General features: G+C 47.9%; 1 protein-coding gene and 1 pseudogene across 1 annotated transcript in view; both read right to left on the bottom strand.

The window, feature by feature from the left end:
- Nucleotides 1-27919, bottom strand: part of LOC123345648 (protein S100-A16-like) — a 643389-nt gene that overhangs the window by 425768 nt on the left and 189702 nt on the right. The window lies entirely within an intron of this gene.
- Nucleotides 359-26931, bottom strand: LOC123345877 (annotated as a pseudogene).

The raw sequence follows: 27919 nt of genomic DNA, 5'->3' as shown, positions 1-27919 counted from the left end.
ACTCCAGGAAAAGCAGCTGGGAATATACCAGGGCGGGGAAGGAATTAAAGGTAGCCCAGGAGGGGCTGAGAACAGAGCCCAGAGGGAGGACTGAAGAGTAGCCCAAGGGGGACAGAAGATCCCTTTGTTGGGATGCAGGTTTGGGGCAGTTATAAATTACACCCCAAGACCCCAGCCCAGTGAGAAGGGCCGAGGGGAGGGACTGTGACTGCGAGGGGCACCTGAGTCCCAGCACCTCCCGGGGCTCTGCTCTGCCCCCGGCTTAGAGCTCTGCCTAAAGCCCAGTCCTGCCCCGTCAGCCTACACGCAGGGGACTGCACGTTACAGAGACACGAATGCGACTCCTCAGCTCCACTGTTTATACCCCGGCAGCTTCTTTCTGGCAGATCCATTTGAACTCAGCAGCACACGTCTCAGACTGAATCCGGTTGCCTCCTATCCAGCCACAGCTGTTCCCTTCAGCAGAGCCTGAGAAGCTGCAGAATTAAAGAGCATCTGTCATTATGGTCCCTGTAGCAAGGAAGGGCCCAGAGGTGAGTCTTTCCTCCCACTCACCCTAATGGGAAGCTTGGCTCTGGTGTTGTCCTTCATCTCTAACTTTCCTGCAGAGCATCAATCGAGAATGTGAGCTGAGTGAGGGGGTCTCTGGCAAGGAATGAACTAGGCTGAATCTCATGGGGTTGGTGACCTGGTACTTTCTTGTTAGAAGTGGCCACCCTGAGTTCCTGCATCTCGACTTTCCTTTAAAAACCAAATCTGAGTCTCAGGGGAGAGAGGAAACCTGCACCGTGTGACCTGGGTAATAAAGGGCTGCAGGGAGCCTGAGGACTTGTCCGGATGAATGGTTGGGGCTGGGTTCACAAAGGGATTTAAGAGCCTAGCGGCCACTTTAAACACCTCCATCCCAGAACCACGTCCCCCTGGGATTCACCAAACCCCGGCTCAGCTGCCACCAAACCCTGGAGGCAACTGATCTCACTCAGTGCCTTAACTGTCAGAGTAAAAGTTTCCTAGGTATCTGTATCTCTGTCACTCAGCCCACGTGCTGCTGCCGCCCTCTGCTGCTGGCTGCCTAAGCCCCAGTGTGTGATGCATGAGCCAGCAGCAGACAGGCGTTCCCCCGCCTAATGCACTTGCAGGCCCCGACCCAGTCAGCATGTTCAAAGCAGGGAGGAGCAAACCCAGGGGTTGGGGCACTCACCTGGAATGTGGGAGACCCCATTTCAAGTTCCCCTCTAACACTGAGCTATGGGATAGTCTGAGGTGTGTGTGGTCAGGGGGGTCTCCGTCTTTCGTGTGGATAAATAATTTAAAGAGCGATTGGAGCACAGGGACTAAATGATGCAGAGAGATGATTTCTAGCCCCCCATCTATGACTGCTTCTTGGAGCAGCTGGGCCTGGCACCCACAAGGGGAGAGGCAATTCCTGATTTAGTCCCCAGTGGAAGACAGGATCTGCCCCAAGAGGTGAATGGAGCTGAACTGCCTGGTAACAGTGACACAGTAATTAAATTTAGCATCCCTGTAGGGTGGATAATACCAAAAAAGCCCCAAACAGTGACATTTAACTTCAGAAAGGGGAACTACATGAGCAGCAGGACGCTTGTTGGATGGAAAATGCACAGAGCTGGCACAAGGGTAAAATGCCTCCTAGCAGCACGGAGACTACTTAAAAACACCATCAGAGGCTCAGACTAAGGGGCTTGTCTACACTTACAGCGCTGCAGTGAAGACACTCCCTACGCTGACCAGAGAGCTTCTCCCATCAGCGTAGATAATCCACCTCCCCAACAGGCAGTAGCTGTGGCGACAGGACAAGCCTCCCCATCAATATGGCGCTGTCTACACCCGGTGTTTAGGTCGGTATAATTGTGTCTCTTGGGGTGGATTTTTCCCACCCCTGGACAACATAGTTATCCCAATGGAAGTCTGTAGTGTAGCCCAGGGCTAAGTGTGTACCCCAAATAAAAAAAAAGACAGGAGGAGGACCAAAAAAATGCCACCCTGGCTGAACAGCAGAATAATGGAGGGTGTTAGAAGCAAAAAGATATCCTTAAATTTGCAAGACAAATCCAAATGAGGAAAAGAGGAAGAAGCACAAACTCCGGCAAGTGAATTGTAAATGTCTAAGGAGGCAGGCCAAGGAAGAGTTTGAGAAACAACTTGTTAAAGATGCAAAAAACTATCCATTTTTTAAAAGTACATTTGAAGCAGGAAGCCTGCCATACTGACAGTGGTGTGTGCAGTGTAGTTGTAGCTGTGTCGGTCCCAGGATGTTAGAGACACAAGGTGGGTGAGGTAATATTTTTTACTGGACCAAGTCCATTGACCTAGCTACCGCCTCTCAAGGGGGTGAATTTCCTAAAGAAACCAAACCCACGTCCATCACTGTAGAAAGTGTCCACACTGCAGCGCCGCACTGGAGCAGCTGCAGCGCCACACTGGGACACTGTAGCACGTGTAGGGCAGGTCTAACCGTAAAACGTTGCACCAGTGTAGTTATGCCACTGTAGCGCTTAAGTGAAGATGCTCCTACACGGCTAGGAGAGCGTCTCCCCTCGGCGTAGTTAATTCCCCTCTCCGAGGGGTGGTAGCTCTGACGGGAGAACCCCCCACCATTGACATAGCGCTGTCTACACAGGGAATTAGGTCAGTGTAACTACATGACTCGGGTGGGGATTTTTCACACCCCCGAGTGACGTAGCTGCACCACAGTACGTTTGTAGTGTAGACCTGGCCGCAGCGTAGACGGACTCTTAGGCACCAAATTCCCTGAGAGAGGCAGTGGTTGGTTTCCTCCCCCTCGCTTTCTCTCCCATTGGCTGACTTAGGCAGTTCCCCGCCTAGCGCGCTGGCTTTGTGACTCCCATTCTGAGGCACCGATCTCTCCCCATGCATTGTACAGAGAACCCGGGCACCTAACTCAGGGTACGTCTACACTACGGGATTATTCCGAATTTACATAAACCGGTTTTGCAAAACAGATTGTATAAAATTGAGTGCGCGCGGCCACACTAAACACATTAAATCGGTGGTGTGCGTCCATGGTCCGAGGCTAGCGTCGATTTCTGGAGTGTTGCACTGTGGGTAGCTATCCTGTAGCTATCCCATAGTTCCCGCAGCCTCCCCCGCCCCTTGGAATTTCCGGGTTGAGATCCCAGTGCCTGATAGGGCAAAAATCATTGTCGCAGGTGGTTCTGGGTACAGCCTCACCCCTCCCTCCCTGAGCAGCAGACAACCGTTTCACGCCTTTTTTGCTTGGTGAACTGTGCAGACGCCATAGCACAGCAAGCATGGACCCTGCTCAGCTCAATACCGCAATCGTGAATGTTTTAAACACCTCGCGCACTCTCGTGCAGTCTATGGTGAACCAGGACCTTCAAACCGAGGCGAGGAGGAGGCGGATACGGCAGCGCGGTGATGACAGTGATGAGGACGTAGACACAGAATTCTCTCAAACCGCGGGCCCTTGCGCTTTGGAGATCTTGATGGTAATGGGGCAGATTCTATCCATTGAACGCCGATTTTGGGCCCGGGAAACAAGCACTGACTGGTGGGACCGCATTGTGTTGCAGGTGTGGGACGATTCCCAGTGGCTGCGAAACTTTCGCATGCGTAAGGGCACTTTCATGGAACTTTGTGACTTGCTTGCCCCTGCCCTGAAACGCCATAATACCAAGATGAGAGCAGCCCTCACAGTAGAGAAGCGAGTGGCGATAGCCCTGTGGAAGCTTGCAACGCCAGACAGCTACCGGTCAGTTGGGAATCAATTTGGAGTTGGAAAATCTACTGTGGGGGCTGCTGTGATGCAAGTAGCCAAAGCAATCACTAAGCTGCTGCTACGAAAGGTTGTGACTCTGGGAAACGTGCAGGCCATAGTGGATGGCTTTGCTGCACTGGGATTCCCTAACTGTGGGGGGGGGTGATAGATGGAACCCATATCCCTATCTTGGCACCGCAGCGCCGGGGCACCCAGTACGTAAACCGGAAGGGGTACTTTTCAATGGTGCTGCAAGCACTGGTAGATCACAAGGGACGTTTCACAAACATCCACGTGGGATGGCCAGGGAGGGTTCATGACGCTCGCATCTTCAGAAGCACTACTCTGTTTAAACGGCTGCAGCAAGGGAATTACTTCCCAGACCAGAAAATAACAGTTGGGGATGTTGAAATGCCTGTCGTTATCCTGGGGGACCCAGCCTACCCCTTGATGCCATGGCTCATGAAGCCATACACAGGCAGCCTGGACAGTGGTCAGGATCTGTTCAATTACAGGCTGAGCAAGTGCAGAATGGTGGTGGAATGTGCATTTGGCCATTTAAAGGCGCGCTGGCGGACATTACTGACTCGCTCAGACCTCAGCCAAACCAATGTCCCCTATGTTATTACTGCTTGCTGTATTCTCCACAATCTCTGTGAGAGTAAGGGGGAGACCTTTATGGCGGGGTGGGAGGCTGAGGCAAATCACCTGGCCGCTGATTATGCGCAGCCAGACACCAGGGAGATTAGAAGAGCACACCAGGAAGCGGTGCGCATCAGAGAAGCTTTGAAAACGAGCTTCATCAATGGCCAGGGTACAGTGTGACTGCTGTGTTTGTTGATGAACACCCAACCCCCTTGATTGACTCAGTCCCTGTAAGCAACTCCCCCTCCCCCTTCGAGTACAGCTTACTTATGCAAATAAAGTCACTCTCATTTAAAAAGCATGAATTCTTTATTAATTCATTATAAAAAGAGGGAGAGAAGTAAGGGTGTGGTTTGGGAGGAGGATAAGAGGGATGGAGAAGGCCATTAAAAAAATTCACAGTAATGACAGCCTTCTGGTTGGGCTGTCCACGGGGGTGGAGTGGGCGGGTGCACGGAGCCTCCCCCCACGCGTTCTTACACGTCTGGGTGAGGAGGATGTGGAACATGGTGAGGGTTGAGGGTGGTTATACAGGGGCTGCAGCGGCACTCTGTGATCCTGCTGCCGTTCCTGAAGCTCCACCAGACGCCGGAGCATGTCAGTTTGATCACGCAGCAGCCCCAGAGTTGCATCCCGCCACCGCTGATCTTCCTGCCGCCACCGCTGATTTTCCTGCCGGTCTTCCTGCCGCCACCTCTCATCTCGGTTGTCCCTCCTGTCCTCACGTTCATCCCTCCTGTCCTCACGTTCACTGGCCTCTTTCCTGTAATTTGATACCACGTCCTTCCACTCATTCAGATGAGCTCTTTCATTGTGTGTAACTTCCATAATATCCGAGAACATCTCATCTCGCGTCTTCTTTTTCCTCCGCCTTATCTGTGCTAGCCTTTGGGATGGAGGAGGGATGGTTGAAAAATTTGCAGCTGCATGAGGGAGATAAATATTTAGAAAGATACATTTTACAGAACAATGGTTATACTCTTTCACAGTGAACAGCACTATTCACCTAGCACATGTGATTTCCCTACAAGGTCGCATTTTTCATCTTAATAGTGAGTGCTTGCAGCTCTGGAGTTACTGATCTCACAGACACAGGTCCAGGCATCAGAATTCAGCTTGCATGCGGCCATGGTAAGCCACTGTCTTTCGGCTTCTGTAGTGATTTACCCCTCCCCCCCAACGCATGGCTAATACCACGCTAGCTCCCTGCTAATCAACAACCTTCCCACCCCCCCACCCACTGCGTGGCTGGTAGCTTGGGGAAGATCGCCGGTGACCAAACACAGAAAAGATCATCGGCATTTCACTCCTCCCCTCCCCCCGCTTCGCTACGTGCAGGAAAGGTTTTTTTTTAAGCTGCTGCAGTCCACGAACCCAGTAGAAAAATGGCCACCCCCCTTACTTAAATTCCTGATTTTTAACCAGGTTGTCCTGAACGATATCACTTTGCTGAGGATAACACAACAAGATAAAGAGCGGATGCTTCTTGAATGCCAGCAGTCACCGGGACCATACGCTGCTATGCTTTGCCACGCAATGATACCTGATTACTTGCTACATGCATGGCGTGGTAAAGTGTCCTACCATGGTGGGCGGAACAAGGCTGCCTTGCCCAGGAGCGCTTCATCGAGATGTCCCTGGAGGATTTCCTCTCAATCCCCGGACATGTTAACAAACTTTTCTAAGTAACTATACTGTCTGCGAATGCATCCCAAGTCCTCAGGGCAAATAAATCATTAAAAAAGGCTTGATTAAAAAACAATGTTTGCTATTTGCAAAGGTACACTCACCAGAGCTCCCTTCCATGGCGTCATTGTCTGGGATAGTGGCTTGTGAGGGCTGGGAGGAGGGTAATTCCATCAGGGTGATAAAAAGCTCCTGGCTGCTGGGGCTCACGGAGTGCTGTGTGCTCTCTGCTAGGTCTTCCTCCTCTTCTTCATCTTCATCTTCCCCGTCTGCATAATCCTCAGACATGGCAGAGATTACAACTCCCACCTCGGAATCCACGATCAGGGGTGGGGTACTTGTGGCGCAGCCCCCTAAAATTGCATGCAGCTCAGCATAGAAGCGGCATGTTTTTCGACCTGCCCCGGACCTTCCGTTTGCTTCTTTGGTTTTCTGGTAGGCTTGTCTGAGCTCCTTAACTTTCACTCTGCACTGCACTGAGTCCCTGCTGTGGCCTTTATCCGTCATAGCCTTAGAAATTCTTTCAAATACTTCTTCATTTCGTCTTTTGGAACGCAGTTCTGTTAGCACTGAATCCTCTCCCCAGATAGCGATCAGATCCAGTACCTCCCATGCAGTCCATGATGGGGCTCTTTTTCGATTCTCAGGAGACTGCATTGTTACCTGTGCAGATGAGCTGTGCGTGGTCACCTGTGCTGATGAGCTCTCCACGCTGGGGAAGCAGGAAATGAATTTCAAAAGTTCGCGGGGCTTTTCCTGTCTACCTGGCCAGTGCATCCGAGTTCAGAATGCTGTCCAGAGCGGTCACTGGTGCACTGTGGGATACCGCCCGGAGGCCAATACCGTCGATTTGCGGCCACACTAACCCTATTCCGATATGTTAATCCCGATATTAGCGCTACTCCTCTCGTCGGGGAGGAGTACAGAAACCGATTTAAAGAGCCATTAAAATCGATATAAGGTGTCTCCTAGTGTGGACGGTTGTGGCGTTAAATCGGTTTTACACTCCTAAAACCGATTTAAACGCCTAGTGTAGACCAGGCTTCAGGCTTTGAGAATCCCAGGGATTTTCTAGGCACGGTGAAACTCAGCATCCCAACGCACAAGTCCCTTTGTGAATCTAGCCCTTAGGGCGTGGCAGGCTGGGGTGTAAATCTAGCTTGCGCTCACTGGCCGTGTGGACAGTCTGACAGGACTGCAAGTGCCATTGGTAATTTTTAGTGCACAACAGGAGGGTCCCCAGGGCAGTCCGTGTGCGCACAGAAAGCTTGTGTGAGGTAGGTTTACATCCCAGCCTGCTGCCCACAACGTGCTTGTCTAGACAAGCCCCAAGACCGTCTCTCTAAGATGGGGGAGCTGCCCCCCACACCGCAGTGGGGTGTTAACGCTGATCTGCACTGATGATAAATTCCACTGTTCTAGTGGAAGGAAGGAGAGGGAGGATCAAGGGATAAGGGTCCATCCAATTGACTGGGAGCAGCAGCTCACTGTGACCCCACAAAGGGTGGTGCCTGAGACACCACCACTTTCTGCCCCCACCCTCCATCTGACACTGGGAGCACAAAGACCAGAGGGAGGACAGAGCCCAGGGGAACCCAGCAGAGCCCAGAGACAGGGCCGTAGTAAGACATTTGAGGGCCCTACACACAACTTCTTCTCAGGGTCCCCCTTGCACAGGCAGGAGCAGTGGCCACATTCTTACCAGTGATTACATGTCACAGCCTCCAGCTGCCAGCCCAGAGGAACTGACGTGCAACAGAAGGAGGATGGTTGAATTCCCTGCTCTGCCCATGCTCTTGTGTCACTCTGGGCAAGTCACTTAGGGTGGGATTCACAAAAATACTCAGGCATCTAACTCCCCTTGAAAGCAATGAGCGTTAGGCACCTAAATACCTTTGTGAATCCTACCGTTAGTCTCTCTGTGCCTCAGTTTTTCCATCTGTAGCATGGGGATAATAGCCCTGCCCTGCCTCACAGGCAAGTGAGAGGATAAATACAGTAAAGATTGTGACATGCTCAGATACTATGGTAATGGGGTGGAGGGGCAGATCAGCACCTTAGCCCTTGTGTACACTAGGAGGTGATTCTGGTGCAGTTATACTGGAAGCCCTGTAGTGTGGACACAGCTATAGCCATATCTAAGGGCTTCTACCACTACAGCTTATGCCAGTGCCCCCGATCAGCATAAGCTACACTGCAATAAGCACAGGCACCTTGGTAAAACTGCAGCTACACTGGGGGCTTTACTGGCACACCCATGTTAGGAAAAATACTCTTAACTGATGTAGCTACACTGGTAAAATGTTTAGGTCTTAGGCTGATGTTGAACATTTAACATCAGCAAGTTATACAATGGGAGCTTTCCTCAAACATCTCTCAGCCAATAAACCTCAGCCAGCACTTACAGCATTGGATCTAACGGGGAACCGTCCACCCAGGTCCATTTCCCCCCCTGGGGGTGTCACTTTAAGTCCAATCCAGACGTAGCTTGCACCTTGTATAACATCCTGTATGAAATCCTGTGAGGTGCAAAGCACAGGGGGAAGGGTGAACATGCTGTAAGATGCTGGAACTTCCTTGTTGAAGAAAAACTCAGTTCTCGCTTTTTGTTTGGGTGCAGCAAAATCAAATACTTTATTATTTCTCCAGTAATTACCATGGAGGGAGAGAGTGCCATAGGACACAGGGTCGCCCCAGTCCTGGACAGGTCTCTCAACTGGTAAACAATTACATCAAGCCTTTATACCTTTGTTACAGACAATTTCTAGCAATCGTGGAGACAGTAAAAAGAAAACAATTGCATTTGTTTATACATAAGCCTCTTTGCTATCTTATTTGTATTACTACTAGAAAAAAGCAAGACTGCATATTGCAAGGTCGTAACAACTTTCACACAGTTCACTTTGTCTTACATTATCTTGCTTTTACAAATCTCACGTCATTAGGGTTACAGTATGGCCTGACTCTTGCTAACTGACTGACACGCATTAAAATCCGCTTCAAATCCTTATTGAAGCTTTCCCTGCTTCCACACTCCCCCCTTTTGTACTTCTAGTACAACAAATATTTTCAAATCTCCATTTGCATTAAACCATGGATTTCAGATTCTACAGCAGATATGTCAATCTTAGGGGTTGTCAAGGGATGGAATGACAATGCATGATTAGCATGATCATGAAAGGTATTATTACTATCATTACGTTTTTTACAACAACAACAACATAATCCTAAACTAACTAACAACACTACAAACAATAACATTCCCATAGGAATAAAATAATGGGGTTGTTGTACAGTTTTGGTTACAAAGCACAATACATCATACTTAGTACATAAAGTAGACACTCTATAAGCTGTATGAAAGGCATTCTTTTCAGCATGATATATATTCTGAAGCATGTGAATTTGCCCTTGCAATGCAGAGATTCTTCGAACCTCTGGTAACAATGAAAGCAAATTTTTGAAACCGAGCAGGCACTACTCAGATCCAATTAAAATATACCTGAAATCTAAGAGCTACTTACAACATTCTATCTGCAGGCCAGTAAATGAAATGATTGCCTGCAGCAGTGGTAAGATTAATATGTATATCTTGTAAAGTGGTGGCATCAACGTACACACAGCTATCATCAGCTTGAAAAAGTGGGTGTCCTGTCAGGGTAGTTCCTTGACCTCTACCCTCCCAGCAAATATTGTCATAAACAGTGACAACGTCCCCTGGCTTCAGTTTCTGTACACACTGAAGCTGTGGTGGTTCTAACGGCCAAAATGTCCATAGATTTCCTAACCCCATCCAAATATCAGCTGTAATCCCAGGAGCACTAACTAAAAATCGATTAGGAGAATCAGGCGGTCTCACTTCCCAGATATCTCGGTGAAGCACCCAATCCCACATGCATCCTCCCCATGGACCCGGTAGGATTCGGTAAGTGGGAGCCCACACCCACCCTAACCGGTCCATATGCTTGGAAGGAGCACAGTGAATGTCCACACTTCCATCCAGAAAGTGTCCAAGTATGTCTCCATGACCACAGATCAGATGGCACTCCTGATGTGACAGTAAGGGCAGTGGGCCAAGTCTGGTCTAGATCCCACTGCAATGCCTTCCCAGCCTCAGTGATATTCAATACCATCTCTGTCAGTAACTTCTGGGTCATAGAACTAAGGGCTGGAAATGACATGTAACTCACCAACTCCAGCCCGTACTTAAGATAGCTGAGCTTCAAAAATAAGACTAGTGGCCTTTCCAGTTGGCCCAATTTCTTATCATGTTCTTGGCTTGTAAGATATTGGCCCTAGCCCACAGGGATCCGGTCAGATCCCTCTTCTTCCTAGAGGAAATAGCCCAGGCCCTCTGTTGTGCTAATCTAATGGCAGCCCCTTGTGAGCAATCTGGGTATGTAGAAGTGATTTGAAAACTGGATAAGGGCAATGTCATTTAAAATCCAATTAGGGAGGGCAATACCTCCTGAAGAATTTATCCAAAACACAGGGCGCAGCCTGTAGATTAAACCCCAAAATCCAATTAATACCACAGTCCCAAGCATGGGTCCCATAAATTTCTTCTTGCCAGTGTACAATTCTTTGTTTCTTCACCAGGGTCAGTTCTCAACGTCCTTTTAGTCAGGAATTCCTGGACTTTGGCAATGTCAGCGGAGTGAGTGTTTCTTCTTCTTTCCCAAACCAATTGTGGTTTAGCATCCTACAGGGGAGAGGTTGCCAGCACATATCACCCTGTAATGGCTTTGCTTTTTCTAGAAAAGTCTAAAGGCACAGTTGGTCTGTCAGTGGACAAGGGAGAGGTTGCCAGTACGTCACCTTGTCCTTTTTCCTGCTGTCCAGAAGCACAGTGGAACTAGAAGAAAGAATAGGCTAATCATCAGTAGGAGAATTCTTCTGATGTGGAGGGGTCTTTTTGCAGTGAGAATCCTGGGTCCAAGCAGTCAGTCTGTGGCACTTCACAGCGGTGTCGGTAGTCAGCAGGACTTGGAAAGGGCCGTTCCAGCGTGGAGCCAAGGCAGTCGTGCGTTGATGGATCTGTATGTAGACCCAGGCTCCTGGTTCTAACGAGTGGCAAGGTTGCACAGGATCCTTCGGTAGTGCTTCCATCACCTGTGTATAAAAAAAAGACTTAACACATTTCATTAGTGCCAGACAATATTTAAGCATTATGTCATCCATCAAATGAATGTCCATCTGAGCTGGGGATAGTGGGGGTGCAGCTGGTAGTCGCATTGGGCATCCTGTCAAAATTTCATGAGGGCTGAGTCCAGTCTTTCGATTGGGAATGGCTCTCATACACATCAGTGCCAAAGGAAGGGCATCTGGCCACTTTAAGTGTGTCTCAGCACAAATCTTGGCCAGTTTATTTTTTTAAGTCCCGTTCTGGCGTTCCATTGTCCCAGCAGACTGTGGGTGGTGAGGGCAGTGAGCTGCACATAACTCCTTTACAATCTGTCCAGTAAAATGAATTCCACGATCACTGTTGATACCCACAGGGATGGCAAAATGTGGCACAAAATCTTTAAGCAAAATTTCACAACAGTCCTGACATCTGCTTTCGTGCAGGGAAAAGCTTCAACCCAATTGGTAAATACATTAACTAAAACTAATACATATTCATAACCACAACATTTAGACATTTAAATAAAATCAATCTGAATATTTACAAAAGGTCCCCAAGGAGGAGAGTGGGCTGGCCGCTGCACACCAACCTTGTTTAACTGCAGCAACCATCCCCCCTTTTCCTAGACTGAGCATATTAGCTATTCTCTTTTTTTTTCTCCCTTCTTGGCTCTTTTTTTTTTCTGTTAACATACAAAGGAAACTTCCACTCTTTACTTATACACCTTCTTTTATACCATGAACACATAAACATTACTGTTATACAATACATTAGTCTTATTATTCAATGTATGCCACATATACCCTTTCACTAAAATAACCTTATTACAGAACTTTGGAACAACAAGCCAGGACAAGCACACCCACTTTGAGAAGTTCACTTAATATAACCTCTAGTCCAATAGCTTTCCACCATCCCCAGCCCTCTGGCTAAAAGTCTGAGGTAGCCAGAAGGATCCCTTGTACAATATGGGGAGTGGGTTAACTTTTCATGTCCTTGCTTCCAAAGACTGGCAGTATGCAAATTTTAACAACAATTCTCAATTAAAAGATTTGGCCAATGTAGTTTCTTTCTCTTACTTAAGAAAATGTATTAGACTTTAGTATATCACATTTTTCTGATGTAACCAAACACTTTGCATTCTAAGTTGAACAAAACAAGTATCTGCATTTCAATCCAACACTTCCGCTTGATTTCAAATCAGACCATCTCATGAAAACATTAAACACAACAATTCTGGCCACGAGACAAACACCACAAGACAGAACATAGAACACACAACATAATTGTGACTGTGCCAGTAAATCATAGTACGTTGAATGCTGTGCAGCTGGCATTAATGTTCTTTGATTATCTGAAAGACAAAAACAGAGGTCCACCCCTTCTGGGCAGTTAAATACTTAAAATATACAAATACTCTTGTTGATTCTAGGCAAAACAGAGGAATTACCCCATATTTTCTCGCATGTGTTTCTTAGACAGCCCTGGTTCAGCGGCCTCTACCTTATCAGTTAGTTAATTTGCATTAACACAGATGCTTTCTGGCTTGCTTTTTTTTACTTTTAACTCCTGCTTGTAAACACTGAAAGAAAACATCACCACCTATAGTGCCTGTAGAGCCTAATAAAATTTCATTACATAGCACTGTATACCTTCTTCAACTGATTTAACAAAATTGTTCACAGCCAAATTATTACAATCTAATAAATTTATTTACAAACATTTCAAAGACACCAAAAACTGTTCTCTTTAGCATTTTTACAAAGTTCAACTGCTGTTCCCTCTAGCAACTCCCTTCCAACAGCTACTTTACCAATTCAAATCACCATTCCAAATATCCTTCTGAGTATTTGAAATCCTCATGCTTATGTTCACTTACACCTTCTTTCCACTACACCCTCAAAAGTTTCCAACCTGTTTTCCAAATCTCTTTGTCTGTTGCCTGCCCGCGTGGGCCCGATCCTTTTTTTTCTCGCTGAATCGTCCCGTCCATGGACACTAGCTTGTTCCACAACCAGTTCTTAGCTAGGAGGGTGGGCTACTCAACTAGCCCCCACCCTTCTGGTCTTTTCCCCAGAACATTTCTACTCAGAAGACTACCCGAGTCCTCCCTTCGAAGGCTTGCCACCTGGGCAAAAATACATGGCCATTGGGTAAAGGCCATTTACTTAACACACAATCCAAACTCCTTTAGGGGTCTACCCAGAGACCCACCCATTTGTCTGCTGACACTTAAACAGAAAAGAAAATTACACAGAGAGCAGAGAAAATTACAGTTTAAGCCAGATTTTTCCACTTCTAGTACATTGTCCGTTACAGGGGGGCGGGACAGTAAAATCTCAGGACAACCTCAGAGCTTCATCGCACACATGGCTTCCACCCTGAGGAATTACGAACGAGAAGTTCAGTTCCGCTCACACACCTAACGCCCAAATGAACAGAGCAGAAAAACAACAGTAACCGGTCAAACAAAACAGAGCCAAAGCTAAATAGTGCACCAAAACCAAATAGTGTTTCCTTATTCTATTAGAGCTCACCTTTAATCATGCAATCCTTATCATATAACACCAACAATACCAAACAAAGCAAACACAAAATAACAAGGGTAAAACAGATAGATGGTGTAAATTCTGCAGGGCTCCCCCATACATAATTGCTCACCAAACTGTGACAAATTCCTGTTACTAATTTATCCCTCATGTCAGGTGATCAGACTGACACTGCATATAATCAAATTTTAAAACTTCATTAAAAATAATAAAACAACAATGGAGAGTGTTGGGAATGCTCCCACATCACACAGGAAAAATATGAATGCCCCAAGCCTTAAGCCACTTTAATACTCACACATGTCTCACTGGAAAGTTAAGCTTTGCAAATATAATTCCAATCCTGTAACTTGTACTGCCTTTGGTTGCCCCTGTCTCTATTTTCCACAAGCAGCTTGGGCTGAAAGCAGTTTTCCTTTGCACTTAGCATAGTCCGCACTGATTCTTGACCTTGAACACAAAACAAGTTCTCCTTTATCTCTGGGCTAAGCCGAATTTCAAATTAACCCGTTCCTAGACAAATTGCTCACACTGTGTCAGAGGCTTTTCTTTCGTGATTAAAAGCTCCTCTGAGATATATGATCTTATCTAGATTGAAGATACCCTTTAATGGGCACTGTTTAAATGAATTTTCATGCGTGTGAAGATTCCAATTCGCTAAATACCTGCAGGTTTTAGGACCATAATGTATGTACATGTAATATGCTGGGGTACCCTTAGGGGGTAAGGTGGAATATTTAGGCAGTCCCTTACCTATTTTCCACTCACACAGGAGAGACTCACAAGGAAAGGGGAGGGAAGATGGGGTCACACACTCCTAGACGCAGGCAGCTTCCTCGCCGGACTATGCCAGGCTGAGTCAGCCCACCATGGGTCGGATCTCCTAAAGATCCACTAGTTACCGGGCTTGCGTTAGAGCAGTCCTGATCATTAGCTTCCGCTTCACAGGGTACTCTGGGCATCTTCCGATAACGATCACTCACACTGGTGTACACACACACACACCAAGGCCTCTTTTTCTTCCTTTTTCTTTTTTTTTAACACTTTTTTAACCTTTTTATCTCTTTTTAAATTTTTTTTTTTTTTTTAACCACGATGCATCTTTACCTGGTCCGGACCAATACCATGAGGCGGTATGACAACCCCTCTTGAGGCGGTAAAAACCCCTCAGCACCGGTGCATTCTAATGCATTACCTTATGCATTACCTTATGCATTTACCTTGGCCAACTCAGCAGTTCCCAGTACTGCTATAAACTAACCTTATTGGGGCCTCTCCCCAATACCACTTTGCATCTGATCCTGCTGCACAGTCAATAAGTTCAGATGGCGTGAGCCCAACAGAGACAGACGTCCTCACGGAAAGTCCTCCTCCGATACCCCAATAGAGATTTCAAAAGGTCTCATACCTCTCATGTGGCGCCATGGGGTTCGAAGGGGAATGATCCGTAGTAGCCGTCTGTGGGTCCGTGGGCGTTGCCATCCCGGACGAGCCCCCAAATTGTCGAAGAAAAACTCAGTTCTCGCTTTTTGTTTGGGTGCAGCAAAATCAAATACTTTATTAATTCTCCAGTAATTACCATGGAGGGAGAGAGTGCCATAGGACACAGGGTCGCCCCAGTCCTGGACAGGTCTCTCAACTGGTAAACAATTACATCAAGCCTTTATACCTTTGTTACAGACAATTTCTAGCAATCATGGAGACAGTAAAAAGAAAACAATTGCATTTGTTTATACATAAGCCTCTTTGCTATCTTATTTGTATTACTACTAGAAAAAAGCAAGACTGCATATTGCAAGGTCATAACAACTTTCACACAGTTCACTTTGTCTTACATTATCTTGCTTTTACAAATCTCACGTCATTAGGGTTACAGTATGGCCTGACTCTTGCTAACTGACTGACACGCATTAAAATCCGCTTCAAATCCTTATTGAAGCTTTCCCTGCTTCCCTACTTCCTTTTAATACCTGCTCTTGGCTTCAGTGGCTCTGCCCATAATGTCACCCGGGGAACCCATCAGCATCTGAGCTAACTCACACTCGCCGGGCAGAGTCCCACTGCAGGGGTGGGAAATGTGCCTCTCTCTATGCAGGCGTGGTAATGTCAGCACCAGTCCTTGGTGTCAAAGGGTGAACTGGCCCTTTAAGAGAGTCCTGGGTTCAGCCTGTCCTGGGACTAGGTGCCCCTGGACTGGGAGGTTCAGGTGAGGGAAGCAGATGACCAGGATCCAGGCCTGGTGGGGCTACAAGGGCAGCCCAACATCAGGCTGGGCAGGGTGAGATTTGGTGGAGTAGGGGGGTTGTGTGAGTAGCTCTATGCAGAATGACTCTGCTGAGCTCCCAGACAGGGCTCAGGGGTGCAAAGCCTGCAGGAGCCAGCTGGGCCGTCTGGGGTGGGAACGCTGTGGGGGTCTTGTTCTGAACTGTATGTTAATCAGCCAGATGCCCCAGAAGGGGAGAAAACCCCCCAGTGTGGAGTTTGGTTAACTGGGGGAACAGGAGAAATGGGGCAGAGGGATAGAGCCAGGCTGGATAAACCTGCTGCTCTGGGATTGTAACTAGTGACACACGTCTCTCTCCAGCTGCAGTTTGAGCCTGTATTTTTTGTTACCATCTCCTCCCGGTTCCGGATCACAAGCATGCGAGAGCTCTTCCCCGAGCAGTCGTCACGGCTCCCAGTCCAGTTTTTACTCTCTTTAGACACCCAGTAGCACTTGTCCCCATGCAGCAGCCAGTCCCTGGGGCAGAGTTTGCACCCGGAGCCCCCTGGAGGGGGAAATAGGAGCAGAGGTGTCATTCATTCTGAACATGCAAACTATGGCTGGGTGAAAACTCTTGTTCAAAGTTCTTTTTTAATGGAAAATGCCATTTTGACCAAAATAAAAGTTTTTATTTTACTTGACATTTTTCATTTTTTGATGGGGAGAAGGGACTCAAAATGGAAATACTGATGGAGGGGTAGAGATGGAGGATTTCATTCAGTTTTGGAGGGGAAATAAACACTTACTCTTAACATTTCCCTCCACTGGAAAAGAGGGGGAGGACTTTCAAAGGACATCAAACTGTCATTTCTTTTCATATTTTTCATGAACTAGGTTTACAATGTATCAACTCTAGTTCTAGATATTGCTTAAATTTTTTCCCTACAGCCATGTAAAAAGCCTTTAGACGCAATGTACTAGCAAGGGCTTTTCTCAGGGTCAGCACTCAAGCAGCCGGGCACGCTGTAGGCCAGGATAGCAAGATGCTGGGAGGCCAGAGAGGAGAGAATTCGCTCCAAGTCTTTACACAGAGTTGGTTTCTTACTAAAGATCTGCTCTGACTCAGTCACAAGTTCTGGGCTCGATGCAGGAATCACTGGGTGGCAGGAATCTCTGGCTTGGTGCATTCAAATGTAATTTCTTGGGGGGTGACTATGTCAGCTTATAAAAGCTGAACGGAGACAGACTCAGGCTGGGCCCTGATGGGAGACCTCAAGGGAAACTCAGTGTTGAAACAAATAATAGGGGTGACTGAGAAAGAGGGACACCCCCGACTAAGGCAGAACTGAACCCAGAGACCCAACCTGGCAGCTGGGGGCGCTGCACCTCTGCTGGTGTCACAATTCAGCTGAGAGTTAAAAGCAAGGTCCCATTATGCTCATTACAAATCCTACGGCTCTTCTTTAATGGTGGCGGTCTGAGTCGGTTCAAATTACAGTTTGGGGGACTACAATTTGCCTCCTGCAAATGCCCTGGGAAATTCCAGTAGGGGAGTGGATTCTGCTTCAACCATTTCCCTAAGAGATCGTCTGCCAGTGTTGTGTGCTGCTGAACAGCTGTTGAGTTTCACCCCAGAGGTGGCTGCATGTCAATGGTGGGGGAAATGATTCCCATAAGTACTATGTGGTTTGTAAAGCACTTTGGGATCCCGCCTCTCGAGCAGTTGAATTATTTATTACACTTTTGTTAAGATTGTCTGTGCTCTAGCAATGGGAATTATTCTGCCCACTAGATGTCACTGCTGCTTCTCTGCACAAAGGGCTGAGCCTTGTTTATTGTGCTTAGACTGTTCACTCCCTGGGGAAGGGTTTGTCTTTTTGGGACGTGTTTTTTATGGCATCTGGCACAAGGGGTCCTCGATCCCCGAGGCAGGACTGCAATACAAAGAAATACAGTAGAGCTGATAGGTTCCTGCCCTGGATCGGGTTTGGGGTTGGGCTAGGGATGCTGCACACTAGGGTGACCAGACAGCAAGTGTGAAAAATCGGGACAGGGGTGGGGGGTAATAGGAGCCTATATAAGAAAAAGTCCCAAAAATCAGGACTGGACCTATAAAATCGGGACATCTGGTCACCCTGCTGCACAAACATACTAAGACAATCTCTGCCACAAAGTGCTCCCAGCCTAGACATCTGATGTGAAACAGGTGGAGATAAAGAGGACGACGGCAACAAGGAAAGAGAGAGACAAGCTGGGTAATTCCTGTTCCTGGACTAACTTCCGTTGGTGGAAGATACAAACGTGGAGCTCCACAGAGCTCTTCTTCCGGGCTGGGGGAGGAAATCAGAGGAAACCCGAAGAAGAGCTCTGTGGAGCTCCAAAGTTTGTACCTTTCACCATCAAAAGTTGGCCCATGGTCTTGTCTCGCTAACTTTCTGGGACCAACCCAGCCACAACACCACTGCAGCTGACAAGGGAGAGTAACCCAGCCATATTGGTACAGACGAAGGCAGCCACAGCATGTGTCTTGCACCCACCCACTGCAATGGATGAAGTGAAAAAAGAGAGGGGCGCTTGGGGTGTATAGCACATCATGACACCCAAAGCATTCAAGCATATTAAAAGGTCGTCCCCGAACCCAACTTAAACATCACCCTGCTGGCTGAACATTGTTCTCCTGCCGTAGTTATGAGCAGAATTGATTGAAAATTTTCTGTCCACTTTTCTTGACCCAAAAAATTGCCTTTTCTTTTCAGAATGAAAATCACCGCAGAAAATGTTTCAGTTGAAATTTTCCAGTTTTTGGTTAAAATAAATGTGTTCCCGTGGAAACTGTAAATTTCCTCCTACATTTAGCCTCTTTTTCACTGCCCAATCACAAGTTTAATTATATTTGGTGTTTTTTCCTTTGAGCCCCAGCTCTTGGAGTCAGGGGATTGTGAGAATTTCACTTTTTTTAAAAAAAGAAAAGTTTGAAAATGTGACTTTAGCGCAACCTAGAAGCTCAGAAACCAGAAAGTGAGTAAGAAAAAAATAACAACCCCCCCCCCAAACCACAAAAGTGTTTTTCTTCTAAAATCATATGATTTTTGAGGGCCTGACTAATGGTTTTTGAGCAGCAGGGGATGGCAATGCCAGAGTGGTGTAAATGAAGGGACCTTGGTGCGAATGAGAATCTAGCCCATGGTATTTCAAGCTGACCGTGTCCCTTTAACACAGTGACTGGGTTTTCAGTCACAGGGAGAGTCCTGCAAACTCTTCCAGGGAGAGTGACTCCTGGTTCTGGGACAGTAGGAGTGGGGGTTACCTGCCAAGCTGCCATTGTGGGGTTCACACAGAATTGATTTCAAGCGAGACTGGAAATCCTCCAGGCAGGAGCTGCATTCAGTGCTACTGACGATTCTGGCACCATCATTCTCTGATGCGTTTGTAGCTCCTCTGGTCTGTCCTGCACACGAGACGTGCAACTGGGAAACTTCAAAACAGCGTTACAGTCACGTCTAAGGCAACTATGTAGGGATTAAAAACCAGCCTGTAGAGGGTGTAAAATCAAGGTTCCATCGCAGCTAGGCCAGGGGCAGAGAGACAAACTCATTCACTACACCTGTAAGCAGGGTCTGATGAGCTCTCCCCTGATACTTAGTGTGTCTGTTCTTATCAGTTTAATATCTGATAAGTTCTTTATTTATGAACTGGGGGAAAGACCTCAGGAGCAGAATGTATTTGCATAGACACGCCTACTCTGGCTAGGCATTCAGCAGACAGACCCGCTTTGCCAAAGTGACCAATTTTGGCTGCTGCTGGGTTATAAATTGCTCTAGTGTTGTGGGAATGCGGCATTGGTCAGTGCTATACTTGGCTGGTTCAGCAACTAGGGTGACCAGATGCCCCAATTTTATAGGGACAGTCCCGATTTTTGGGTCTTTTGCTTATATAGGCTCCTATTACCTCCCCACCCCCGTCCGGATTTTTCACATTTGCTGTCTGGTCACCCTAGCAGCAACTCATGGTATCAGATGCCATCGAGTGGTCAAGGGACATCTATTTAGAACACATCACCGGACAACGGCAATACCAGGAGAGATGAGCTGGAGTGCCGTTGAGAAGCGAAGTCAGGAAAGTAACTGAAATACTTCTCTCATGGATTGTATTTACTGAGAGACAACCTAGCCTAAATTCTCAACTGCTGTGGGATAACCTACACTCATTGCTATATATGCTTTTGCAAGCTACTCTTAGTGTAACCTTTTATGAGTGATGTATCCAAATATTTGGGTGCTAATATCTAAACTGTATTGTTACATTTATTAACCTAAATTTGGGATATTGCAGATTATGGACTATATGTATTTTATGATTTTTAAACCAAACTTTGTATTTTTGGATAATTTAAGCATTATACCCAGATGTACAGACCCTCTTTCCTTAACCTGTGTTATTGGATACTTTTAACATTAGCTTTAATAAAAATGTTTAAATTTGAACGCAGGATAATGAAATGTTGTTCTCCTGATTGTCCAGTTAACAGGCAGCAGAACTGTGCTTAGCCTGCCCTGATTGAGGAGGTCACCCTCACCTGAACCTCACTTGCTAAGCAGGGGGTCGAGATGCCAAATCCCACTGCAGTTGAGAGTGGGGGTGGAGTGATGACTGTCTGTGGCTTGTGCCTGAAGAGTCAGGGTATGTCTACAGAGCCGTTAAACACCCTGTAGTTGGCCTGTGTCAGCTGCCTTGGGTTTGGGCTGCAGGACTGCAAATGGCAATGTAGGTACACAAGTACCGGGTGTAGAGGGGATCTGCACCTCTGAACTCTGAGTCTTTGCTGACTAAGGATGTGAGTGGGGTGCAGCAGGGGAGTGGTGTGTGGTGTGTATGACAGTGCATCCCCTAAGGCTTTATGGAAATATGCTTATGAATGTATATATGACATAACTGGTATATGTTTTATGCTACATATGCTATGTAATATATCTCTGTAAAGGTTATGATCTGCTGAATGTATTAATCCTATTTGTATGCATGTGTCATTGTATTTGAAGTTATGAATATTGGCTGTGTACTTGCTTGATTTTTAAGTAGCCTTTAGTAAAGCATTTGGTCAGCTTCTTTACAAAGGAATTTGCAAGTTAAGTGCCCAGTCAAGAAGCACTTAACGCACAATGGATCTTGGAAGGCTCCAATCCACATAAGAAGTCTACATGAGAACGTTCAAGGTAACATGTATCAGAGGGGTAGCCGTGTTAGTCTGGTTCTGTAGAAGCAGCAAAGAATCCTTTGGCACCTTATAGACTAACAGACGTTTTGTAGCATGAGCTTTTGTGGGTGAATACGTCTTGCATCCGAAGAAGTGGGTATTCACCCACGAAAGCTCAAGGTAACATGTGGACAATGGCTGCTGCCTGTAAAAACTGAGTCATGCGTGGACATGTGACTTGCCCATGTGACTCCAAAACTTCATCTTGGAGCTAGACTTTGCATAGGAGAGAGGAGTGGGTCTCCACCCACAAGAGAAAGTCTATTTAAATCTCTGGGAGACCCTTCCATTTTGGTTTTCAGCTGGCTCAAGAGAGAGTCTCTCCATCCCCAAGGATACCTGAAAGAAACTGGAACAAAGGACAGTAACCACAGGGGGTGTGAGTGATTGCTGGACCCAGACTAGAAGGAGACTAGTCTGTAAAAGGAAGCTTACTGGAATTTCTTTAAGGGTGAGGTTTTTATCTGTATTCAGTTTTCTTACTGTATTAGACATAGACTTGCATGTTCTATTTTATTTTGCTTGGTAATTCACTTTGTTCTGTCTGTTATTTACTTGGAACCACTTAAATCCTACTTTAATAAAATCACTTTTTACTTATTAACTAACCCAGAATAGGTATTAATATCTGGGGGAGGGGCAAACACCTGTGCATATCTCTCTATCAGTGTTACAGAGGGCGAACAATTTATGAGTTTACCCTATATAAGCTGTATACAGGGTAAAACAGATTTATTTGGGGTTCGGACCCCATTGGGAGTTGGACATCTGAGTGTTAGAGACAGGAACACTTCTTAAGCTGCTTTCAGTTAAGCCTACAGCTGTTAGGGGACATGGTTCAGACCTGGGTCTGGGTTTGCAGCAGGCTAGCGGGTCTGGCTCAAACCAGGCAGGGCACTGAAGTCCCAAGCTGGGAGGGCAGGAAAGCAGGGACAGAAGTAGTCTTGGCACATCAGTTGGCAGCTCCAAGGGAGTTTCTCTGATCCAGCCCATCACAGCATGTTAAAAGGGATATTTGTTCGTTGTACTTTTACACTGCAAGGTGGGAAACTGAGGCAAAGGACACTGCCCAGAGTAGTGGGGTGGGTGTTTGCACTTTCAGTCATGGAGGGGGTGTTTTCCCAAATAAATGCTGGGTTCCCTTTAACTAAAAGTTTTTGTTTGTTGAACAGACACTGTGCTGGCACGTGGGGAAGTATTGCCTCTTACAGGCACCCAAGGGTGTTTAGTTTTCCAAAATAACTGGGTGGGGGCTCGAGCTGGTTCTGTGTTAAGAGGAACCCCTAGATATTGAACCCGGCCCTTGTTGCTTGCGACACCACACAGCAGAGGGGTTACACACAGACTGGGTGTCCCACTTCCCCTGCATGTGTAACAGTGACCCTGTCCCAGCCAGTTCACACACGTGTCAAGTACTAAGCTCCTAACTGCACTTGCTGGGATAACACCTGACCCGTGGGATAGCGATTAAGTGTCCAGGATGCCATTCACACACGGACTGGACTTGGAGCTGGGCTCGCAGTGGGGAAGGAGGGGGGAATTCATGGTGCTTAGCTGGACTCTTAGCACCTTGGAGCAGGGGTTGGCTCGTGGTATGTTTTATGAAGCCCTGATCTCGCCTGTGCCTCTCAGTGCAGCTGTACTAGGCTGAGTGAAGTGAGGGCCTGGAACCAACAGTGTGGCATTTCTCTGTAACGCAATAACTTTGGAACGCCGCCTCCGACTCATTCTGCCATTCCAGGGACTGTTCTAGGCACCGATGGGAAGAATCCAACTGATTCTGGTGAAAATTGAACACCAAGAAAGCCGGATTCAGGGGAAAATCAGGGCTCCCAGGTTGCCTGGTGCCACAGGCAGAAAGTCTCTCTGGCATCTCCAGTTGTTGCCTGCATAGATCACAAGAAGCTACTCTGTCTGTAGCCTGGCCTCTAACAGAAATAAGAGCCTTATAGGGATGGCTTGTAGAGGGATGAGGCAGTGGTGGTGGGGAGAAGCAGAGACCCAGAGTGGAGATGGGGTTGCGGGGGAAGGTTGCCACCTCTGCGGTACAAATACCCAGGGTGATTCTGAGCCCATAAAGCTGCACAGCTGGCAGCGTGCACTGAGCACCCAGGCAGATCTCCCAGGACAGCGACCTCAACAAAGGGGAAAACCTGGCCAGGGGGGAAAGTGGGGACCTGGAAATGAGGGGAACACACAGAACCTGCCATGGAGGGTGGGGACAATGTGTGACCCTGGTATGCGAGGAGGGAGGAATGGGGCAGATGTGCAGAACCCCTGACAAGGGAGAAAGGGGGCACAGACACCGCCCCTGGCATGGAGGGGAGAATGGGGGACAATGGTTTGTGGGGTGAGGGACGTGGGGGACACACAGAGCTCTTGTCATAGAAGGGGAAGGATGGGGGACAATGAAATGGGGGGGGGGAGAGGAACATAAGGGGCATATAGATGAGATGAGGGTGGGGGTGGGGATGTAGGGAGTCCCTGAAGTGGTGGTGGGGAGGCTGCCAGGAGACCCTGCTGGATGCAGTGAGCTCGACACAAACTGTGCAACCCTCTAGTACAGATAACGTCCGTGTGCCTGTTAAATGCCTCAGCGGCCTCGAGTTACTCACCCCAGACAGCCAGCGCTACCACCGCTCCCAGCAGGACGAGGCACCCGGCCCCGGCCAGCCCTAGGGCCACCCAGATCCAGCGCGGGTACCGAGGGGAACCTGGAAGAGTCGTGTTTGATGACCAGGGGTCCTAGTTTTCTGTGATAAATGCCCCAATCCCAAATTCTCTGATTAAAAAAACATAACAATCCTCATTTTTCTGTCATTAAAATGAAACGCTGAACTTTAGTTTTCTGAGCCACAATATATAGAGGTATGAGTTGAACACCATGTTTTATCGATATATTTACAAGTTTTAAACAAGTTTGAAGCTTACCAGGGCCATCAATCATTACAAAAGCAGCAAAGAATCCTGTGGCACCTTATAGACTAACAGACGTTTTGCAGCATGAGCTTTCGTGGGTGAATACCCACTTCGTCGGATGCAAGTAGACTACTTGCCATTGACTACTTGCATCTGATGAAGTGGGTATTCACCCACGAAAGCTCATGCTGCAAAACGTCTGTTAGTCTATAAGGTGCCACAGGATTCTTTGCTGCTTTTACAGATCCAGACTAACACGGCTACCCCTCTGATACTTGACAATCATTACAATAACATAAAATCAATAGAATTGCAATTTGTATTTCTTACTTCGATGTCTGTATTCTTTATCTTCAGAAATTTTTTTAAATGCACAAAAAAATAAAGAAAAATTGCTTTTATATTAACATTACTTGTGTACTGAGTTACTCCTGGAGGCTGACATGAAAGTTGAGCTGCATTAAAACACACCCCCTGTATGTCATTGCGTAACCTCTATACGCCAGAAGTAGTTTATTGGTGTATGTTTAGCTATGTCAATTTAAAGCACATTCAAAAATCAACCACAAGAGGGGGTGGTTGTGCACATCGAATAAGTCAAATTTCAGTCAAATTTAGTGAATAGTTAATATATGGTTTATTTTTTTCACAAAATGTAAAAACTAAAGATTCTCTGTACCGCCCCCCGCCCCCCCGCAAATACCGTTTTTTTCCAGGGCAAATGGACGTCTAGGGTCCCTGTTGGTGATGCACTGTCAGCCTCCAGCATGAGGAACAATAACACACCCGGGGATGTGTCCCCTCTGGGGCCAGTGCAGCCCCCTCAGTGGGTTATGTTTCTCCTCGACGCAGCAGGAGCAGCTGCACTCAGAGAACCCCAGAACCAGGGCCGGCTCCAGACCCCAGCGCGCCAAGCGCACACGTGGGGCGGCATTTTGCCGGCAGGGCGGCAGGCGGCTCCGGCGGACCTTCCGCAGCCATGCCTGCGGGAGGTCCACCAGAGCCGCGGGACCAGCGGACCCTCTGCAGGCACGTCTGCAAGAGGTCCCCCGGAGCCGCGGGACCGGTGACCGGCAGCGCGCCCCCTGCGGCATGCCGCCCTGCTTGGGGCGGCCGGATTCCTAGAGCCGCCCCTGCCCAGAACGCCAGCTCCAAGGGTGCGTGTCTACATTGCCGCCGGGAGGTAGGATTCCAAGCCCGGGTAGACAGACATGCGGTAGCTCTGCTCAAGCTAGCGTGCTACAAACAGCTGTGCGGACGGTGCGGCATGGGCGGTGGCTCAAGCTAGCCACTGGAGCATGGGCTGCTCCATGCAGCAATGTCCACACGGTTATTTTTAACAAACTAACTCAACCACAGCTAGTCCATGTCTCTACCTGGGTTGGGAGACATGCTCCCAGCTGCAGGGTGTAGACCTACCCCAGATGTCTCTCTAGCCTGTGCCCTCCTGCCACTGCCCATCCTGAGAGATACCTGCAGTGACCACCTGATGGCGCTGTGCCACACTTCCTCCCCTGCCCCCTACAGATCCCCTTCCCCCGCAGACTGGAACCTAACCCTGCCCTTTGCTGGGGAACTTCTCCAATATTTGCCTGAAAAATCCCCGTCTCCAAGCATTGAATAATTTCCCAAGCAATTATTCCTGCCTGGCAGCTTGTTAGCTGGGATAGTTGCAGAAAGTGAGCACAAAAGGGGCCCAAACACAACTATGGTTGCGGTTAAAAATTCAAACAAACACATGGGGCGATTTATTGTATTTCCTAGGTCCTGGCCTGGAAAGGAAGGAAAGAATTAACAGCTGTGACCATTGATGTTCACATTAAATTGGTGCAACATTGTCTGGCTACCTCGTCCTTATGGAAAATGCAGCATCAGCCTTCATTGAGACTAGTAGTTCTCAGACTTTTGTAGTGGTGACCCCTTTCACTTAGCAAGCCTCTTATAAATTAAAAACACTTTTTTATATATTTAACACCATTATAAATGCTGGAGGCAAGGCAGGGTTTGGGGTGGAGGCTGACAGCTTGCCACTCCTCATGCAATAACCTTGCGACTCTTTGAGGAGTCCCAACCCCCAGTTAGAGAACCTCTGATTTAGACCAAGATCCTAGGCTCTGGAAACCTCCTAAATGATGATGCACAGTCAGATTTCATAATAAGGCTACAGCGCATTTTCCATTGTCTGTCACAGCAGTGTCAATGTATCCCATTGTTTGCATTCAATGTCCGCTGAAAATACACTTACTGGTGGTCAGTCAAGCACCGCACCGGTGGATTTATCGTAGCCCTAACATTTACTAGGTGCTTTGTTGGTTTGATACTTTCCCACTGTTCAATGCTGAAGAAAATGCCAGAAGTTAATGGTGCTGCTCACGGTAGTAAATCCTACACCTACGAGTATTAGCCAGATCAAGCCCTTAGCAGTGACTCTGGAAATACAGGGAGTATCTTCACTCACTCTCTGCTGCAGGGAGTTGTGCTTCACTCTATGGATTGTCCGCTCATCCCGGGACACTTTCCCTCATCCTGTCTCTGACATGCGGCATGTAAAGGCCCAGGCTGGGACTGTCAGAGCCGTCCAGTGGAGTTGGGTGCCCAGGTCCCATTAAATTTCAGCTCCTACGGGTCAATTTGAAGCCCCAGTAACCCCCTGTAATTGCTGCGTTGTGAAAGTAGATGCCCTGGGAGGATGCTCAGTCACTTACCTTGGGGCCCAGCTCCCGGGGGGTGGCCTGGTTGTCTCTGCTTCGGCCGGAGGTTTAATACCGCGTAGCCCTCTTCGTCCTCCATTGGCCAAGCGGGGCCCTGGTTTGATTTGCCAGCAGGTGCTCAGAGGGGGGGAAAGGAGGCCCCCCACTAACTGGCCATCTGACGTGGTCTGTGCAGCTCAGGGCTCCCATCAGCACTGACCATTCTTCAAGGGAAACCACACAGGAAATGCAGGTACTGAGCACATGTGATCTTAGCTACGTCTCTCTCTCCACCCTCCCCTTGGCTGTGCAGGAGACCTGCACTGGTTGGACAGAACGGCTTCGAACACAAGCGGGTCAGGGCCCCTTGGCTAGCTGTGCTGAACCGGGTTTCAAACTGATGCAAGTTCACCCTGCCTCTTAAATCATTTCCACAGAGATATCCTTAGGTACCAAGCCAGTTCTTCCCAGCCCAGCCCCCAGAGGCAGTGCATTCTGGGAAACTCAGCAAACCCGCCAGGGCACTGAGGGGCAGCAGTTGGGAGGGGGTGTATGGACCTGTATAAATCATTGGCCATGGCGTGTTCCGTGTCCCCGGCTGTGCTGATCTGCAGAGGATGTGGGTCTGTTACAGCCCCATGTACAGCCCCTGGCTCTCGGGTTCACACTGTAGAGAGGCTTACGCTTTTCGCTCTGAAGCTGCCTGGTTCAGTTCCTGCTGGTGCTTGTTGTGCTCACACGCACGTGTTTCCAATCCTTTAATCATCCTCCTGGGTCCTCTTTGACCCCTCTCCAATTTATCAGCATCCTTCCTGGATGGTGGGCACCAGAACTGGACACAGGATCCCAGCAGCAATCATACCAGGGCCAAATCCAGAGGTAAAATAACCTCCTGGCTCCTTCTCCAGATTCCCCTGTTTCTACATCCCAGGATCTCACTGGCTCTGTTTGGCTGCAGCGTCTCACTGGGAGCTCATGTTCAGCTGATCATCCACCAAGACCCCCAGTGTGTCCTGTAGCATGTGTGAGGGCAAAGTGCTGGTATGTGTGTTAGTGGCACGCTGGGGCAGGACTCAAAGAGGGCAGAG

This window comes from Mauremys mutica, chromosome 12, assembly GCF_020497125.1.
Source record: "Mauremys mutica isolate MM-2020 ecotype Southern chromosome 12, ASM2049712v1, whole genome shotgun sequence".
Classification (NCBI taxonomy): Eukaryota; Metazoa; Chordata; order Testudines; family Geoemydidae; genus Mauremys; species Mauremys mutica.
The sequence above is the reverse complement of the archived record's forward strand: the minus strand, read 5'-3'. Positions and strand labels throughout refer to the sequence as shown.